The sequence below is a fragment of the Phyllopteryx taeniolatus genome, chromosome 2, assembly GCF_024500385.1.
Source record: "Phyllopteryx taeniolatus isolate TA_2022b chromosome 2, UOR_Ptae_1.2, whole genome shotgun sequence".
NCBI classification, from domain to species: domain Eukaryota; kingdom Metazoa; phylum Chordata; class Actinopteri; order Syngnathiformes; family Syngnathidae; genus Phyllopteryx; species Phyllopteryx taeniolatus.
Window position 1 is genome coordinate 26,261,487 of NC_084503.1, and position 21,708 is coordinate 26,283,194.

The window sequence follows — 21,708 nt, forward strand, 5'->3', positions numbered from 1 at the left end:
ATAATAAAAAATTGCCATTCATTTCACGATTGTATTATTATTTTTTTGTTTTAACTTGTCTAAAATGCTAGAGAATAATTTGAGCTGGGACGACGGGCTCCAGCAGGCTCGCAAACCTTGTGAGGATAAGCTGTGCAGAAAATGGATGGATACAGTATAAATAAATGAACAAGTCATGTAAATAAACACGTTGCTCCATCTTGTGATCGGATCGATGATCGGTTTTTAAAACTTGCTGATCGGTGATCGGCCCCCAAAATCCTGATCATATAAAGCCTACTTAAAAAACATTTAAACAAAGTCAAGGGTTGGCGTTTGTATTATTCAAAATTTTGATGCCAATATTTTCCCTTTTACTGCAGACGAATATCGGCTCCAAATATCAGTTATCAGTTACCACTATAGGGAAAACTATGCTCAGTAGAGCATAAAATTATCCAAAGGCATTTGTATGAAGTCTACCTGTATTTAAATGCCCTGTAGTATTGAGCAATACTCCGGCCAGACATGAAGTTAAAATCATTTCTTTTCAGTTATACTGTACTGTCATTAGAAAATTCCTAACATTTGTTTTTAATCAATCGGTTTTTCTACACATTCATTAGTATTTCTAGATTTTTGTGCATTTGTTAAAGTAAAACACGTTGTGGTTTACACTTGAAGTTTGTCTCTTCAGTGATGCCGTGGCTCTCCCCCCTGGCCCACTGTATAATCTGTTGCGACATGCATTCATTCGTCACATTCTGAAGAGAGATACTGTACAGTAAATGCAGGCGTGTAATTGTTTTCAGTGTCCTCATTAATAGTTATACAAATATATATATATATAAAACACTCTGGGCTGCTCTGTGTATGTTGTTTGATGGGTTATAATTTACTGTAACATCGGTGCTAATCTTATTAGCATGTCAAACCAAATCCCTCTGCTGGTTACTTATACGTATTACATTATTCATATTACTTATTCACATTACATTATTATTAATTGACTGCATAATAATAAACAAACATTGCGCAGGACCATGCAATGTGACTATTGCAAAAACGTACATTGCAATGACGATGCTCAAACGATATATTGTGCAGCCCTAGTTATCGGCCTCCTTGAATACTAATAATCAGTATCGTATTGGCTCTGAAAAAAAAGACAAAAATCAGTCTATCACTAGTCAACACGGATAACAAATTGGGATTTAAAGGGCGAGTCACGCACTGCCTTCAACATCCCGACACAGTTGCTGCACCCCAAAAAATATATATAAAAAAAATAATAATAATCATACAAACTTTAGTTGCCGGCAACTTATTGAACCATGTACTGTACCCACTTCGACATTTTGACAGTGTTGGTACACCCCTGCTTCCCTGCACCCATGCACAAAACAGTCTTTGAATTTTGAATTCATGCACCTCCTTCAACATCCTGTCACCCACACATAACTTCAAAATAATCTGAAATGTGTTTTTTGTGAACTTTTTAAGTTACGTACCGCATGAGACATCCCAACAGGCCTCACCCCCCCCCCCCCCAAAAAAAAATGGCAGAAAAGCTTTTATTGTATTTTATTTTACTGCCACACACCTTCTTCAACATCCCGACAGAGTTTGTGCGCCCACCCTCCGCACACACCACCAGCACAGAAAAGTAGCGTAGTTGATGAATCCCTACTCTTAAAGGGATGTGGGAGGCTCCATGCAGGCACTGTGCAGGTTCTGTAAACACAGCTTCAGTATTTATCCTCTTTGTGTGAGAGAGCACCGGTGATCAAGGGCAAAAGGCCACCCGAGGTAGAGGGACTCAAGGAAGCAGGCGAAGGTAAACAGAGCATTGTGATGGCGCTTCCAGAGGGTCTCCTCGTCTCTTCCTGTGCCACCATGTTTGAATTGTGTGCTGTAGGGGAATGTTTTGGAGGTGAGAAAAGACAAACAGACCATCCTCTCCTGGAGTGTTTATGCTCCACGGGTGCCCAGAGAAGACCGTGACCCTGTGGGCGACTACAAAGACCTTTGAATTCATCCCCTCCTACTCAAGTTGTCTTTACCAGTGATGAAGGGTTGCATTCAAAGGATAATGACCCCATGTTCCTATAGTAGACGTCATGTTCTACTTTGTACAGCAAACTTGTCGAGAAGGAATCAACAACTCATACATTCCACACATGAAACTGATTTCCCAATGATCCCTAATCCCCAACATCTTAAGTATCAAGAACAATTGGTGGATGCATCGTGGTTACCTTCAACTTGTTTTGAGATGTTTTAGATAGCTCGTGGAATTGTTCAAATTCCTCATCCTGAGTCATTTAGTGTTTGTTGTCCCTCGAGTGGATCTGTGGTGGACGGTTTTCAGCCGGGTGAGCACATGGACGTACTGGGCCCAAAATTGAGCCCGGGAATTTAGATGGAGAGGCCCCCAGTGCACACAACCGAAGACCGAGTTTTTGTTTTGTTTACCCGGCTTTGCAACAAAGCCCCTGAATACCAACCAATAAGCAGTGACCGTGATTTTAGGTCTCATCATTTTTGCTGTATACACTGTATGCATGATAGAATTGCCTACCCAGTACGGCAGCCTTTCTCACAGCATCTCTACTGGTTTGGTTATTGCTGCTTCCTGTTCTATTCTCCTCTTTCTCCCCCAATAAGACCACCACATCTTCCGCCTCCTCCTCCTCCTCCTCAAAGACCAGCACCACCTCCTCACTGCCACCATGGGGTCACCCAGTCCCTCAATAAGCCCTCTGCTCGTGACCTTCATCCCTGCTGCTGCTGCTAATAATAATAATAATAATAACAATAGTTATGTTCTTAATACACAAAGGCCGCTTAGGGTTTGTCTGCTGCTGAACAACAATAGTTGGTCACACCGTGCACGGCACAACAGAAAGGGTCCGACCAAGTCAAGAATCATAAACACATGGTACAGGCTGCAGGCTATAATCTCTAGCGGTACTCCAGACGGCGGCCGGGACAATCAGGTTGCCTTGTGTCAGCTTTGTTGACATAAGGCTAACCTATAAATCGTCTTATATTTGTTTAGTAGTAATCTGTAATTATGTTTTGTTAAAAGATAACTGTGTGTATTGGAAACTATATAGGAATTATCCTACTCAGAAGGTCTGCCTGGAATGGACCGGCCGTTCTGGAGTTTTCCCGAAATTACCAATTGCCACCCCGCCCCCGTTTGTTCGGGCTGGCAGTAGCACCGTTTCCGATGCGGAGAATGTCGGTGCTGTTCGACTGTCGCCACTTGTTATTTTAGTGCCTTAATCGGCAGCACTCTTGCAACAGCTGCGTAAATGTCGGAGATGGTGGACTGCCTACAGTGGTGCTCTGCGACTGGACGGTTGACGGGGCGACCTGAGCTGAGTGTCGGCAAAGTGGCCTGGAGGAGTTGAGGAGTGATGTGGAGCTAGATGGTACTGGATAATGGAGACATTCTGTATGTATCTGTATGCATTCGACAACAGACACTCAGGGTTTGAAATACTCAAAATTTTGTGCAGCATTTATTGCTATACAAAATTATTTTCATATAGCAATTGCTAAGATTTGTGGAGCAATTTTTCAATACGCTGTTTTGGGCAATAATTTTAATAAAAGTTCCACTAAGTACTAAATCACTGTCTAATTTGTTGCTTTTTTTTAACCTAAATTTAAAAACACTTTACTCCATATATAGAGGCATATTTTGACCTTTTGAAAGAGTCATTTTCTGTATGGAGAGAATTTTTGCGTTGTGGGAAAGCAGAAATCCTGTTGTAGCAACCCTGCATATTGTTCATAAGTCTGTGGTTTCCGATTGTCAGGGGGGTCCGTGAAGGGAGATGGACGTTGGGGAAAAGGACAGTTGGCTACCACGCTATTTAATGTTCTTTCCCTTTGTCCTCCCTTGGTGATAACAACACGATGCCATGGAGGCGATGATTAGTGACTTATAATGCGTTGTCACTGGACGCAAAGAGAGCTTTGGCTTGATAGCCAGGGGGCGTAATAAAATAGCATTCACCAAGCATTCACTGGCAGTAGTACCCGGAAACAGGGAGGTTGGACGACTGTTCTATGTGGACGTGCAGTTTTTTCAGTTTTGACATCGTGTTTATTTTATTGAATTTGTACTCAGTGTTGCGGCCAGAATGACTCAGCGTTCAAGTGATTCCCATAACAAAATACTGATGCGCCCTAACACCGTCCATCATTGACATTGACTGGACTTTATTCATCAAAAAAGTAAGGCAACGCGCACCAACCAACTTATTACACTTTACGACACTGTCTTAACACATGTCAGAATACGGCCGGCGTCTGTGAATCATGTATATCGTAAAAACGTAGTTATTTATCTCTATGGTGTAAGTAACCAAACTTGCCGTTACATGAAAATGGTCAAAGATGGTAAAAGCTTTGGGGAACCTCGGTGCCTTATATAAAAAAAACATTTTATATTGTGCATTATTTATTTATGAACTTATATTTATTTATTTCAATGATAGCCTGTTGGGATGCATCATCTAATTTACAAGAGGGTCCTTTCAACACTTACAGATAATCACTAATATCAAAAATAATATTCATCCACACAGACCTACACACACAATGCGGCCCTAACCTTAGCCTCCCACCAGCCAGCCAAATTTTATTTAATTTTAATGTTAAATTTGTACATCAACATGTACTTGAATAATAATAAATAAATGTTTTTCTGCGGGAAGAAAATTTGTTGACTTTGCCTTATTGTACTCTTCAGAGGCTTCCAGATTGGTTAATTTATGTTAAAATAAAAAAACATTCTCTGCGGGGGCCCGGGGGATTCCCCCCCCCCTTACAATGTTTTTGTTTTGTTTGGTTTTTTTGGTCACCGTTTTCATGCCTTTTGTGTTTGCATGTCTGTAGTATACATGTACTGGACAGCTTTTTTGTACATTATTTTGCGACATGATGGTGTTATTAAGAGGTGGATTTGGTCACTGAAGGCCCAGGTTCGAAACTCACTGCCCATCACTGATTTAATCTGTCAATTTTACTGTTGAATCATGATTCTGTATCAAGGACAAACACATTCTGTATTTGAAATAAAGAAAAGAACTCCTATTCATGTCAGGGTGGTCTTCCCAAGTCACATTTTTACACGGTAGTCTATAGTTATCTTTAAAGCTAGCATGTAATTGCCTCTGGTTTTACACAATATACTACAGACTTCCAACTCAACCCCCATAGGTTTAGATACTTACTCTGTGAAGTCATCGTTAAGATTAATCTTAATATTTTATATATATATAAGCAGCAATGAATGGGCCCTTGCACCCCATTTTTCATGGCATGGGTCCTTCAGAGTTTTTCATGTCCTGTAATGATAGAGATAACCACAAATGAATTTCATGACAATCTGTTAAAAATGGTGTCTGAGGCTGCATTTTTTTATTTTTATTTTATTTTTTTTTACTTTCCAGAGGCCGCTACTGAGCAACTTTAGAAGGTTTGTGTTCGGACCCTTAAAAAATGTGTGTGTAATTTAATGACATGTTGCATCTTTCAGTCATATGCAGTGCTCCAAGTTCATTATAGACAAGCCATTAATTCCAGGCTGGCTATGAATAGAAATGCGCCTCTCGCAAATGGGTGCATTCGCATAAAGTAGTTCCAGTGGCTATTTCTGACGCCAGCGTTTGCTTGCCTATCTTGGGCTCTCTTTGTAATTAGATATTTTAGGTGTGCCGTTAAAAGGTCAGATGTGAGGGATGTTTATAGAGGTGGCGGCTGGCAGGAAGTCTTACACTCAACATGAATGTGGACGCTGTGGGTGCGGGGGGGGGGGAGACTTTTGCCAAGTTGGCGCTGATTTGTTGGATATGAACACTTAAGAGGTTTACAAGGTGTGTGAAATGTGAGTTAACATAAGACGAGCGAGTAGTAAATTGCGGTTATCATTTAACACATTTTATCGCATCAGATCACATGCTGCCTCAATGGATCCTGTTACCGTTATGTATTTACAGTGGAACAGTCGAAAACAGTCCATTCTGGCACACTATTAGCTATTTCCTCAGTTTAGGTTTTGAGCGGTACGTAATGTTTTTTGTTAGATTGTTTTACATTTATGGCCTAGAAGTCTTTTTTACATATTATTATGACTTGCGTTAGCATAGTTTAGTGATAGATGAAGCGTTCTGATGTACGAATTTGGGTTACCTTGCCGCCCTGTATGACCAGAACTCCGTTGGAAACGGAGGAGCGCTTGTACAGTCAATGTTTAAGGGAACATGTTAACAGTCAATTGACAATTTGATTAACATCGGAAACGCGGACTGAACTTCAATGAATGACGGATACGAGTTGTTTCATATGAACTCTAAACGCAGCTGACTTTACGGTGTACATTTTGTTCTTTTGCAATTATTGTTGACATAGTCTTATACTGAGCAGCAAGCACAGAGAAAATTGTGCAGTTTTTTGAGGTCGCAATAAATTCCGTTTCTGGTTCTGTGGTCATCTTCACATTTTCTATCACTGAAAAACACAATGTGTTGATTTTATCCTGTCGATGCTTACAGGGCTGAAGTCTCTGAAGATGCTGTATGAGACATATATTTCTTTCGAAAATTCAGCCTGAATTAGAAACTGTACAACTTCTGGGGTTTCACTGATATGCACTGTATATGTGCTGCTGTCACCACCTGGTGTTGACACTTGTGGAGTTATCGTTTACATTTGGGCATCCCCGCAATATCAGCTACAGACAGTAAAAAAATAAATAAATAAATAAAAAATCGTATACAGCCATTATATTGGAATTGGGCACTTGGGCGTACTGTATAAATACATCCTAATATGACAAAATGTCCTTGATAAGTAATTAACAGGATGATGTTTGTTTTTTGATGCATACTGAACTCCATAAAGTAAACAGTATTTCATCCATCCATCCATCCGTTCTCAACACCACTTATCCTGTTCAGGGTCGCGGGGTGCTGCAGCCTATCCCAGCTGACTTCGGGCGAAAGGCGGACTACACCCTGAACTGGTCGCCAGTCAGTCGCAGGGGACATATAGAAACGGACAACCATTCGCACTCACACACTCACCCACGCACGCAAGCACACACACACCGTCACTGAGTGGGAACTGAACCCACGCTGCCTGCACCGAAGTAAGGTACCACTACACCATCAGTGACTTAGTATTACATGAATAATACAAATATTAAACCTTACATAGCGTTTCGTTGGCCTTAGCTGATTTTTGCCCCCCACACTGATTTAAATAAGGATAACCGCCACATTTTTACATTAGCTGCTGTCTGCAATTATTTTGCTTACTTCCTGATGGACACATCTCTCATGTAGCATATTTAGACCATTTTTAACTGTTTATGCTTTCGCTGTAGTTTAGTTTTACAATTTCTTTTGCTTTTATTTGTTGTTTTGGCAACCATTCTGTGTATTTCGATGACATCAAGCTGGCATTGACGGGTTATACTGTATCTGATCTGTGCGTTTACTTTGCAATAGCATTGGGATATATCAGACACGTAGCAGATTTTTATTCACATATGGAAGAGGCCTGATTCAGATTCAATACCAGGAGCGTAGGTCTTCATAGATGTAGGTCATGCCAAATGTGCACAATCAAGCAAAGTCTTAATGATCATTCATTATTATTCCCATTCATTGTGCATAGTTAAACTCAAGTAAAAAAAAATAGGAATGATTTTTAAAGAGGAGCCATCTTTCTTGTGATGAATAAGTAAGCGTTTAAAGAGAAAATCCTTTGACGTTGACACTGACAAGTCAACCAACTATTTCCTTTCATCTGTCTGGTGTGCTGAAAGGTTGAAGTACCTGTCACTTCCCCGGCGCCGTTAAGGCAAAACATTCTCATTGTGGCACTCGACTCCGGCGTCAGACAACTGACTAATTGTGAGGACCCTCCAGACTCGTCTAAGCGAGCTCAGCGACACTTAACATCAGGGAGGCAGGCTGGCTGCCACAGAGTTGTCTGGGCTGTTATAATCCGTCCTGCTTTCCATTAGTGAGTGTGACACGTGTAAGTGTGGCGCCTCGCAACAGGATGGTTCCAGAGATGAGTCACTTCCTTTCGAGGACGCGCGACGAAATCCTAGCGCATCCAAAGAAGCTCGTGGAAATACGACGTGTCGTTTCGCCCTCCCAGTTTTTTTCTTTTCTTTTCATCATTCTTTTGGAAGTCGGTTTAATTGTGAATATTCAGAGGGCTGCAATTTTGTAATTTGTCACTTTTGGCAGGCGTGGGGCACCTGTAGTTTAGGGCCAAGTGGCAGTCTGTCGCTTCGAAACTCCTGGCGTTCTGTGCCATGCAGAATCACAGTTTACTGCATCAACAGGTTGTCTTTGAGGGAAAGAAAACGTTTGCTCGAGAATATTTATTACAAATATTTGTTTTAATAACTACCGGTAGTTGCATCACACACTAGTGTTTTCCTTGGAGAGGCTAATAGTTCTGGCCCATTTATATTTCTGCTCGAACAGGCTGGCTTGGAGAGATTTGAGTTGAGTTGCAGTCGAGACAATTCGGAAGTCACCATCGATAGCAAAGTTTGATGCAGGATGATCAGTGTGTTTATGTTGGATAGTTTAATGCAATAGAGGCATATATCGGAATTTACCACTTGGCAGCTACCAGCAGAAGGCACTTATCATCATAGCCCATGAAGGTTTCTGCCTGAGCACATTGCTTTTGAGAGAAAGCAATATATGACGCAGGATGATCAACGTCATTATGTTATGGTTTGCTATGTCTTGATACAATCGAAGCATTTCAGAAGTCACCACTGGGTAGGAACTAGCAGAGGGGCTTTCTTTATTCTGGCCAATTGAATTTGCTGCCTGAACGGGAAGTTTGATGCAAAATGGTCAACAGGGTTAGCTTGTGTAGTTTTGTACTCCTTCATGCCGTCAAGGCATATTGAAAGTTGATAGTAAGCACCAGAGGGGGGCTTACAATTCAGATCCAATTAGTTTTCTGCCTAAAAGCGCTGCCTACAGTATGTCACATACAAACATACAAAAAAAAAAAATTAGATGGCTCAAATAACTGTAAATGCCTTTCAATAAAGAGATGTAGCATTAAGCTTCAGGTTCCACAACCTTTTTATTCTTTTGTATCTGCAAGTTCCAATGTTTACAATATTTTAAAAAGCTATCAAAATGAATTCAACTACCGGATTTTCACAACCATAAGGCGCACCGTATTAAAAGGCCCAGTCTCAGTTACGGGGTCTATTTCTGTATTTAACACATACATACAAGGCGCACCGCGTTATTGGGCGCAGGCATGGTAAAACGTACGCAAGCTTAAAACATAGGGTAGCATGCATGCACGCTGAAGCAATGTTTTTAAAAAGGCAGCGGGAGCAAAACTGAGTTCGGTCGTACTTCATTGAAGTATTTAAAAATGTACTCAACATTATTTTTTGATCAATCCTCATCCACAAATCCATCAAAGTCCTCATCTTCTGTATCCAAAATGAACAGGTGGGCAAGTTCTCCATCAAACACGGCAGGTTCCCTCTCGTACCCGTCAGAGTCGGTGTCGTTGCCGTGCGGCTCCTCAGAAATGATGCCGGCTTTTACGAAAGCTCGAACAACAGTGGAAGCAGACACGTTAGCCCAAGCATCCACAATCCATTCACATATGGTGGCGTAACGCTGCCTCCCTGTCTTAGTAAAGCTGTGTTCGCCATTTGTCATCCATCGCTCCAACACTGCTCGCAACTTCACTTTGAACGCCCTGTTTACACCAATGTCCAGCAGTTGGAGTTCCTTCGTCAAGCCTCCCGGAATGAGTTATTGCACTCAGTCGACGGGTGACTGTAGAGACGCTTCTCCCGGCTGTTCTTTGCTCATTAATCCGGGACTCCAGTTGGTCTTCCAACTCGGGCCACCTCACCTTGTTTCCGCGGAAACTCAGCTTCGTCTTCTTGACTTGGCGAAGCTCGTTTTCCTGCTTCCTACACTTGCGAACCATGGATTCATTGATCTTGAATTCTCTCGCGGCTGCTCGATTCCCATGTTCCTCCGCGTAACTGATAGCTTACAGTTTAAACTGTGCTTCGTAAGCGTGTCTCTTCGTAGGTGCCATTTTCGGGGGTCCTTAGCCAAACCGATGATGTTTTGCACAATGCACATACCGGCGCTATATACCTACTGAGGGTGTGCCTCCTCCTTCACGCGCACCCTTCCCCCTTTAATGGCCGCATGCTGTCCTCAGCCACGTCCGCTTTTTCTCTGTATAAGCAGCATGTCGGCAGGAAATGCTCCCAGTCAGTCAAGCGGAGCGCTCATCACACAACAACATTTATAGATTTTGGAACTCGGTGCACACATAAGGCGCGCCGCATTATAAGGCGTCCCGTCCATTTTGGAGACAATTGAAGACTTTTAAGTGCGCCTTATGGTCGTGAAAATACGGTATTTAAATTGATTTCATAATTGACAAATAATTCAAATAATTTTAAAAATGCCGCTCCAGTCGTCACAGTAACATCAATATAGTGAATTCTGTTGAGTTCACCAATCTCTTTACTGTTTATGCAGATAATATTTTTAATGACTATGAAAGATGCTTCTGTTACTCTGTCTTGTGCATGAAGGCAGGGTAGTGGGTTCATTTAAATTTGTTGCAGGCGGAATCATGCGGTTTGACTCTTGATCTTGACTTATTGTATCAACCCCTGCTCCACCATCCTGGAGTTATAGTGCTTGGGTAATCTGATAAATGTTAATTGGAGCACTTGTATGTTTTTCAAGCGTTAACAGTGGCACCTACCTTGAGGCAACAGGTGGGGTTCATAAATAACCCCCAGGGACTAACTGACTTGTAAAAGAACTAGAATACAAGTTTATCTTTGCAAGTGTAAAAGTTTTCTTAATGGTTCATTCAAGTGTTGGCCAACTTCACACACGAAACACAAAAAAGGGGGAGCGGGGAGGCGAGTGGGTGGGTGGGAGATTACTCCACAACATCATGTTTGCCAGGCGCTGAAATAAGCGCCATAAAGCTCCGCTAATAATCCACTCAGAGACCTCAAGTTAGTGAGCATCAAAGGACTGGTTGCTTTTTCTTTGGCTTTTTGTGGGCTTTTTGGCAACAGTTATTCCAAAAGATGGATCATTATCAAACACAACATCAGGGGATATGTTAGAATTCTCAAAAGACTTATCAGAAAGAATCAAAGGATGAACTTTTATGTCGTTTTCTTTGGGCTTTTTTTTCTGACACGTTTTCTAAAAAGATGGACCATGTTCAAGCGCTACATCATGTGAAATGTAATGTTATTTTGACCAATATTTTAATCACTATTATTAATCACGATTATTCCTCATAGGGGATTTCCCACCGCAGGAACCTTTGCAGGAACTTCCCTAGCTCCTCTGGTAGTTTGAGTTCCCCCTGTGTCCCCACCGAAAAGAACTACCAGGGTACGTAAGGTTCCCCCTGGATTTGCCATAGTACACTGCGAGGAATCGAAGCCTGGCATGTTGTACGTTCACAAAGGAATATTTGCAATGTACTTTTTTTTTAAACTTATTTATTTTTTTGCATGCAAGCAAATTTACAGATACCAAATACTTCACACTGCTGTATTTAAACACTGACTACGGGCTGTCCATGAAGTCATGTATTTTTAAATTCATTTATTGATGTGAGCGGATGTTCTCTAAAGCTGAAACGTCTTTTTGAATACATAAATGTAGATGCTGCAGATGACTATAGATGTGATTTATTGTACTCAAATTTGTATTGGAACTGCGTAAGGCTTCAGGAAATAGAATAATAATATTCAAATTTATCGAAATGTACCTGTATATAATAAAACTCCCTACCGAGAAGACTGTCTGCAGCCAGGTTGGCATTGCAAATAAGAATGAGTTCTCAATTGCCTCACCTGGATAAATGGTTAAGTTTTAAAGGTATCAAAAATATTTGAAATTTAGATTAAGATATAAAATAAGACATTAGCTTGAAATACCATCATTTTTTTTCCGTTCCAGTAGGTGTCAGTATTGAGCAACATCAGCCTTATTTGCTTAAGATACCCTGAACTAATAAGTGCGATGGAAACACAACACACGGGCCACCGGAACCTTTTGCTACCAGGAACTCCTGCGACCTACCAGGAATTCAAAGTTTGTGGGCTGGCTGGTGGAAAAGCCCCTCATGTGAGGGAAATACCTTTATTTTTATAGCATTACTTTTCAGCAAACAATATGTAAAGTTTTCAGTAGACTTTACATCGATCTGATTGGTATCGGCCGATAATTAGCATTTTATGCTGATCGGCTTTGTTATAATAAAAGACATTACTCCTCGTCGTGTACAGTTTATTCGAATCCAAAAGCTAGTTTATTTTTAGCCTTGTCGTGTGTCTTTTGACGTAGTACTGTAAATATCTGACAGCCAATGAAGTTATTAATTTTTTTTTTTTTTTTAAACATGTCGGTGGTGTGGGACAGACAACCCGTAATGCGTGGATCAGGCTAGAAGGTAAATTTGGTCTTTCATGATTGTACTATGTCAGACTACTGCAATGAAATCTTGTATTCCGATACCACCGCATCCTGTCTTTTACGATCACCGGATACACTCGTTACCATGGTGATGACAACAATAATGGATCGCGCCATGTGTTTATAAGAACAAAATGGGGAGAAAACGTGTGTTGGTAGTCACCGGTGCTCGAGAGAGGACGTTCGTTTCAAGCTTGCTAGAGGTATGTTCAGGTACTTTTAATACGATACGGCTTGCAAGCAGGCAACAAAACGTTATGTAGCCTCGCAAGCTCGTGCTAGCACTAAGAGTGCAGGCGTTCTGTCGAATCATGCTCTCAAGTTTTGGTGTGTGTAAAGTAATTGAATTACAGTAAGTTAGTACCCATTATTTCTGTCATGTTGTAATGTTTGTTTAACCTGACTGATTAGAATATATGATCTGACTAGAGCAGTGATTTCCAACCTTTATTGAGCCAAGGCATATATTTTACAATTGAAAAATATCACGGCACACTAACAAACAAAAATGTCACAAAAAGTGGATACATTAATTACTGTATGTACTTTCTGCCATCTAATAGAAGACCATTCATTTGTTGTCTGTCGCTATACCTTACTGGCATAAATAGATGAACAAAGATACATTATTTATTGTAAATATAATTTTTGGAGCAATTAAGTACACCAGTATGTACAATAAATGAACAAGTCATTTCAGTAGACACATTGCTCCATCTTGTGATCGGATCGGTGATTGGTTATCGGTTTTTTTTTAAACTCTGTGATCGGCCCCAAAAATCCTGAAACACCTTTTTTTAAAAAAAGAATTCCCCCCAATCGGCACCGCCGACCCACCATTGGAGGGTCCCCGCCGGCCAGCCTCGCGCAGTTGTTTAGGTCCTCCGGCACACGCCCGCGTTGCCTCGCACATCTCCGGCTGCCGAGCCGGCTCCTTCGGGGAACTGTTACGGCTGTGCCACTGACCTTGCCGCCTCCCTGCCAGGTTTCATCCTGGCAATGAAAGCGAACTCTCGGCGATCAGGCGGCGGGTTGCCCGGCAAGTCGGCGAGCACAGAGTTTCTCCAGCCTGCTCCTACTCCTCCACGTGCAGTTCTGCAGAAAAATGATTTGAAGTTTTGGTTTTCAATGTGTTTTAATCCTCCTATTTCGAGCTTTGCGTAACGCTGCATTCATCCAGTAATAGCAGCTCGTGAATGTAAAAGATAACCAAATGATGTGACAATACAGACGTCTGTCAAACAATCAGCGTTTGTCAGCACAGCCGATCCACCCCCTTAAGAGTTCCTGGTTGTCAAGAGTTCCTGGTAGAAGACTGAGGAACAGGAGGGACTAAATAATCCTTGAGGTACCTTCTGTACCCTGGTAGTTTTTGTTTCAGTAGAAACACGGGGAACTCAAACTACCAGGTTAGATAGGGAAGTTCCTGTCAAGATTTCTATGGCAAATATTGATTTGATATATGAGTAAATTAAGGTACAAGCTTGGTCACGGAAAAAATGTAACTTGTATAAACTGATCAATATTGTGTCGATATTTTCAGGGGTTTACTGTACATATATGAATGTGTCCACAACATAAACTTACGCAAACATGCTGAACCCCATGTCTGACTTCAAACGTCTTCTCTGTGTGTGGGTCTGCGTGGAGAATCTTGTCAACCGACCTGTGTCAATATGGTAACCCTTCTGGCATGTGCAGCCAGCCACAGTGCAGTTTCCTCCGAGCTGCCTGCCTGCCTGCCAACGGACGCCGACTCCGTGGCTATAATTTGCTTCCTGTGGGTGTGCCGTGACGGAGGGGATGTCAAGCGTGGGACCGCAAAGTCTGCCTGAGAGAAGGTGTCTGTCTCGGATGGCCAAACGGCACTCGGCGATCTTCTTTGGGCTCACTTCGAGGATCATTAATGTATTCAGCATGCCGTGTTTAATTGTTCTTCCTTGAGGAAAAGTGGACAATGCAAGGTGCCTGCTTGCCAGACAGGGGAGCATAGCTTTTGCGGGTTTTTATTACTGTTTGGTCTCAAAGTTAATGTTACTTTACCTACGATGTTTGTGCATTGTTCCCATTCATGTTATGGAAAGTTGACTTTTGAATTGTTTGTTTTACAAATAGTCTCTGAAGTTCCTGCCCACCCATCAAATGTGAAATTAAACAACCCAGTGATTCTTTTGTCAGGTGCCTATTTCCAAAAATGTGCCTGAGAATGAAATGTTCTGAATTTTGCCGGATTGTGACATAATAGGGCGGGCTAATTTTCATAATCCCGCTCCCACACTCAAGTCTCTAATGACTGGGCATCTGGGCTGTGTGAAGATCCCCCGATTTCTAACGAGGCCGGAATTTGGAAGCACTTCATGGCAAAGCCAAAAGCTAAGCAGCGCTACAGTGTTAACACGTTTGCGTTAGTTACCAATGTCAGCAACATTATCTTCTGATAAGCAGTTGACGTGGAATGTGTCCTCCACTTTACTCTTTATGCATACACACGTTTTTTCATACTCAGGACTAGCAGTAGTTCTTGTCTCCGCTCTGGCTCATTGTGGTAACGCAAGCCACATTTGGCAGTGGCCCCACAATATAGGAAATTGGGAACTGTTGTAAATTGTGAAAGAAAAGGCATTATAATAAATTCATATTTTTTTGATAACCAGATATCTCTCTGAGCTTCTGGTTTTGCTCTATTATTTAAACAAGGTTATCCATCCAGCCAGCCAGCCAGCCATCCATCCACGCCTCCATTTTCCATACCGCGAATCCTCACCAGGGTCGTGGGTATGCTGGCACCAATCTCAGCTGACTCTGGGTGAGAGGCGGGGTACACCTTGAACTGGTTGCTAGCCAATTGCAGGCAACATATAGACAAACAGTTATTCACATTCAAACCTATGGACAATTTAGTCTTCAATTAATCTACCATGCTAGTTCAATTCAATTTTATTTCCAGTATATAGTGCCAAATTACAATAGAAGTTGTCTCAGGGCACTTTACACATGGAGCAGGTCTAGAACCACACTCATTGTGCAGTGTACCCCTGCTATACTGCAGTTCATCATGCAATTGATGTAAATTGCAAACTGTAAATTGACTGTCTGTTGTCGTACTAGAGCGGCTCCAACTACCGGAGACAAATTCCTTGTGTGTTTTGGACATACTTGGCAAATAAAGATGATTCTGATTCTGATGCCCCCGCAATTGTGCAAACTAGTTCAGCTTCGAAACATCGTATCCACCTTACAGCAAGATCCTCCTGTATAAGGAATTGGGGAAAACCAAGGGTCTAATTGGCTTATTTGGGACAAAACAATTTGATTGTGAGCATTTTAATTAAGATGTCAGTCGAGACCTTTTGAATTTTTGGGTTGTCCTGCATGAAGTGCTTTCTTTTGCCCTTCAACAAAGAATGACAGGCAGCAGTGGCAATAAAATAGGTGAGGTTTGTGTAAAACTGAAACATCCACCTGGCAAATCATGTTGTCATGAAAATTTACTCGACTTCAAAGACCTTCTTATCAAATGCATTAAAAAAAACAAAAAAACTTGTCTTCTTCTTGGCTCTGCCTTTCTACCTGTCTTTGCTTTTTATCAACTTTGACACGTATCTAGTATCCAGTTCAACGCACAGTAATAAGTCAATAAGAGATTTATCTTTCGGACTGTGGAGCAACATGGAGACATTTATTTGCCATAACGATCAGTCTTCCCTCCCTCCGTGCACAGCTTGCGTCAGCTTTGCTTTGCAATGTGTTTATCCGAGATCGTTATTTCATGTGTGGAAAATGGATCCCCTTTGATGGCCAAGTCGAACTGCTCTAGCTCATATCAACAACCCTCTATCTTGGCTTCATCTCAGGAGCATTCCGGGGGTGGGAAAGCAAAAGACCCTGCAGTGTTTAATGATGGTGGTTTGTTTTTGTTTTCACAAAGTAAATTGGGATGATGGGTGCTGTTTCGTGTTCTTGGCCTTTTGAAAGCACCTCAACTTACACCCGAGGATGGCAGAAGGGGAGAGGTATTTCCTCTCTGGAAATTTCTTATTTCCCCCCCCCAAAGAATTCTACACCTTGACACTATTTAGCAGTTTTTGGATTGCTGTTTTACTTCAGTACTGCGGCTGGAGAAGACCTTTGTCCACAATCACAATGGCACACTGGTGTTTTCTTCATTATAGATTCATATACAATGAACCCCTGCAATTCAGTATTCATTAAATCAATTATTCAAGTTTTTTTTATGTGGAACCTGTCCTCGCTGAAAAACTCACCTATTCGCCTCCCGGCATATTTTTGTGCTCTTCCTGGAATGCCCTAAGATGCCACAAGATGTCGCCAAAGCCCTTGCTAATAGGTAAGTAGTAATTGGTGTCAAGGACATATGTTGAAGTGATACGATTGAGAGACTAAGATCTTTTTATGTCCAGGATGAGCTAAGTTTAGCCCGTCTTATTAGCGAAAGTTAGAGAGGATTTTGCACGCTCTTGTTTTAATTCTGGCAGCATACAAGTCTTCAAGGGTGGGTAGGGTGGAAAATCTTTTCAGCAGTTTTGATTGTCCGTTGCAGTCGGAGTTTGTCCTTTTTTGTAGCAGCACCAAACCAGACTGTGATGGAATAACACAGGACCGATTCGATGACCGCTGTGTAGAACTGCCTCAGCAGCTCCTGTGGAAGGCCGTGCTTTCCCAGAAGTCGCAGGTAGTACATCCTCTGCTGGGCCATTTGGAGGACTGAGTTGATGTTGATCGCCCACTTCAGTTCCTGAGAGACTGTAATTCCCAGGAACTTGAATGTCTCGACGGTTGACACAAGGCAGCTGGACAGCGTGAGGGGCAGCTATGGCGAAGGATGCCTCCTGAAGTCCACGATCATCTCTACAGTCTTGAGCGTGTTGAGCTCCAGGTTGTGTCGGCCGCACCACAACTCCAGCCGTTCCACCTCCTGTTGGTATGCAGACTCGTCGCCGTCTTTGATGAGGCCGATGACAGTGGTGTCATCTGCAAACGTCCGGAGTTTGACAGCCGGGTGCGTTGAGGTGCAGTCGTTCGTGTAGAGAGAGAAGAGCAGCGGAGAGAGGACACAACCTTGGGGTGCCCCAGTGCTGATGCTGCATGTGGATGAGGTGGTCTCCCCCAGCCTCACCTGCTATGTCCTGCCCGTCAGGAAGCTGTAAATCCACTGGCAGATGCCAGGCGAGAAGCTTGGAGGAAAGGAGTTCAGGGATGATGGTGTTGAACGCTGAGCTAAAGTCCACGAACAGGATCCTCGCGTAAGTCCCTGCACTGTCGAGGTGTTCTAGGATGAAGTGGAGTCCCATGTTGACTGCATCATCCGCAGACTTGTTCGCTCGGTAGGCAAACTGCAGGGGGTCCAGCAGGGGACCTGTGACGCTCTTGAGGTGGTCCAGCCCGAGACGTTCAAAGGACTTCATGACACAGATGTCAAGGCAACAGGCCTGTAGTCGTTTAGACCCGAGATTGTAGGTTTCTAGGGGACTGGAATGATGGTGGAGCGTTTGAAACAGGATGGTACTTCACACAGTTCCAGAGATCTATTGAAGATCTTTGTGAAGACTGGAGCGAACTGGTCCGCGCAGACTTTGAGGCAGGATATGGACACATGGTCTGAGTCTGCCGCTTTGTTAATCTTTTATTGTTTGAAGATGCATCTCACATCCTGTTCGTGGATGGTTAACGCAGAAGTCAGAGGTGTGATTGTGGTCGGTGGTGTGGCTGGGTGGGTGTGGGGTGTGAAAGTCCATCCATCCATTTTCCAAGCCGCTTGTCGTCACAAGGGTCGCGGGCATCCTGGAGCCTACCCCAGCTATCTTTGGGCAGGAGGCGGGGTACACCCTGAACTGGTTGCCAGCCAATCGCAGGGCACGCACATACAAGCAAACAACCATTCGCACTCACATTCACACCTACGGGCAATTTAGAGTCCTCAATCAACCTACCATGCATGTTTTTGGGATGTGGGAGGAAACCGGAGAAAACCCACGCAGGCATGGGGAGAACATGCAAACTCCACACAGTAAATTTTCAATTTAGTTTACTTGTTCTGCGAGCATTAGCGGTGCGGCGTTCGTGTTAGCTTGGGGTGCAATGTAGACCCCAGCGACTCTAAATGCGGGCTGCTGTGTGTGCTGAGCTCCGTGACGTCCGTGCACCATTTTTCCTTGATATAGAAGCATATCCCGCCGCCTTTTGTTTTCCCCGATGATTCTGTCCGGTCTGTCCGGTGAAGATGGAAATCGGGAAGCATGACGGTGCCATCGGGTACAGCCTCACAAAGCCAAGTCTCCGTAAAGCACATGGCGGCGGAACGTCCGAAGTCTTTACTGGTCTTTATCAGAAGATGTAGCTCGTCCATTTTGTTGGGTAGGGAGCGTAGATTCGCGAGGTGGATCGACGGAAACGCCAATTTGTATCCTCTCTTGCGGAGCTTCACTTGGATGCCGGCTCGCTTCCCTCTGTGGCGTCGTCTTCGCCTCCATGCGCCAAAGACAAAGCTCAAACTAACAAATGACGGACGTTATTGCTTGACAAATAGTTTTTTTGTGGGTTGTGAAGATGGCATACATGTGGACTTCTGAAATCATCTTTAAGCAATTATCCCTTGAGTCTTAAGGGCAAAACCTATCTGGTTATCATTCTATGTGAACCAGTAAGCAGCCTGCTAACAGGCAAACTTTTTGAGCAGTTCAGCGTCGGCTGTGGGCTGCGCTCTGCTGAAAGACTATCTATCGTTGCGGTTCTCCACAATATTTTGGCACAGTGACAGAAAAACACCGCACTCCCGAAGGTGTTTCCTTGCGCCGGGTGAGGAGCCGAGCAGGAAGCACACACTCACAACCTTAATGAGATTTTTTTCCGGGTGTTGAAGGAGCGCCAGTAGCCACCGTCGCCGCATTTCCAGAGGCCTGCCTCGACCGGGGGCCTGCCGCTTGATCAGGGGGAGCTGTCGTCGGCCGCATAAATTGTCAGCTTGTGTGGCGGCTCGCCGAGACAGAAAGCGCATAGACCAAAGAGGCCTTGTGGGACTTTCCCACAATCACATACAAGTACATATTAGGTATATTTTAACGTAGCCTTTTGCTTTCAAACACAGGGGAAAAAAATTATAGTAAGTCCATGTCGGCAGTGCCAAAGACGGTATGGTGCCAGAGGCCACTTTCTGGTCGCCAAGTCTTTTAAATTTCTCTAACTACTCCTCTCTAAAAGAAAAAAAAAAACATCATAATTAAGTACCATGAGATGCTAAATATGCAGTATCACAAGTGAACCGAACAGGAGGATGATTTAACCCATACACTTGCACGGATCTTGTTTGATGTGCGTACCGCGTCTGAGAGGCACAAAAATGATCAGGGACGTAAAGCATGGTGAATCTGTGTCCCTCGTTGCACAGCATTTCTTACCTACGTATGCGTGTGTGTTGTTAAAGTGCTTCAGCAAATAATTATCCACTAAAAGTATGAGTCGTCTGTTGATGCTAGCCAATAAGAGGAAGGGTGAGTTATTGTTGCATAAATACAATAGACACAACTCGATAAATTTTCATTGTTGTTATAACACCTCTGGCTCTGTAGATGCAAACAACTGGGACATTTTAGGGAAAGTTAACTATTTATTACGGTCGCTAGTGTGTTAAGGAGCTTAATAGCCCGCTCTGACTCGCTCAACCCGCGACCCGAGTGAGGAGAAGCGGCTCAGAAAATGCATGGATGGATGGATGGATGATGTTTTTGTCATTACGTGTGGCCAAGCATGGCAGCAATGTTTGATGACCAAAATTTGCATACATGTTCATCCTAGTTAAGTGGTATGCTTGGTCATGGCTGTGAGTCTGTGACCCTCAAAAATTGGCTTGGTCGTGTCTGCAGAATATTTTGAAAATGTAGCCCCCGTAGCCAGTTTCACTTACCAGCATGAAATGGTAGGCTTGTCTGTCATAAGTAGACACACAAAAAAAGTCGACAAAGTCATGCCGAAAGAGACACAGAAAATCGGCCATTTTGGTTTGAAGCGGCCGTTTGGCTATTTCCAGGGGTTGTCCAAAGATTAACTTTTTGTCCAATTGCTACTAAATTTTAACGACATGTACAGAATAGACTGAAATGCTAAATTTAGAATAATAATTTGTTTTTGTTTTTTTGGTCAATGGCCGTGGCCAGAGAAAAGCAGCAAAATATCGCAGTGAACATTTTGGTGGAAGTGTCCCATGGAATGTTGTGAAAATTCAGCTCCCAAAGCCATTGTCACTTCGATACATGAAATTTAGAAGGCGTGTCTACTATGAAAAAAGTCTCAAAACCCAGTTTCTGAAAAGACAGGACGTCTGCCATTTTGGTTTGAAGCAGCCATTTTGGGGGTCCATTTGGCTATTTCTAGGGGATATTCAAAGATTAACTTTCTGTCCAGTCGCTGCAGCATGAAGTCTGCCATTTTAGGGTAAATTACCAGGTGAAGATGAACTTATGCTAAATATTTTGTGTTATTGCTACCAAATTTAACCACGTACTGTATACTCGACAGATGGGTAACACTAATTGTGAAAATTCAGCATTCTCATCATTATGTATGGGCGGAGCATGGCAGCAAAGTTTGATGACTTGCCATAAAACAAAGAACCCTAATAGCTTATTCATAGCTGCTTTAATTGTCTCTCCAGTGTGTCTTGGGTCGTCCCCGGGGTCTCCTCCCGGTGGGATGTGCCCGGAACACCTCACCAGGGAGGCATCCAGGAGGCATTCTAAACAGATGCCCGAGCCACCTCATCTGGCTCCTCTCAATGCGGAGGAGCAGCGGCTCTACTCTGAGCCCCTCCCGGATAACCGAGAGGGTGCAGAGTTGTTGGATTATGGTCAGAATCTTGCACCAAGTGCCTACAGGAACACCATGCTTCCAAAAGTCACCATACACATTACTATGACACCACCTTAGTTAGATATTTTCTTCCAGTTTCACTTCCTGTAAATGAAATGGCCACATGCCCCAATACTTTTGCCCATGCAGTGTATGTGTATAGTCATGCCTTTTTGAATCAATTGGAAAGAGATTTGAACACTTTAGTCGTCTTCTTTTAGCCATTCACATTTAAGGACTCAGGGGTTGTGCATGAGAAGAAACTGATGTTTGTTTGTGTGTAAAAGTAGCAAAAGGCCTG

At 43.0% G+C, this 21,708-nt stretch overlaps 1 protein-coding gene across 1 annotated transcript in view; it reads left to right on the forward strand.

Moving 5' to 3' along the window:
* Positions 1-21,708, forward strand: part of nkd1 (NKD inhibitor of WNT signaling pathway 1) — a 64,234-nt gene that overhangs the window by 22,983 nt on the left and 19,543 nt on the right. The gene's annotated exons all lie outside the window — the stretch shown is intronic.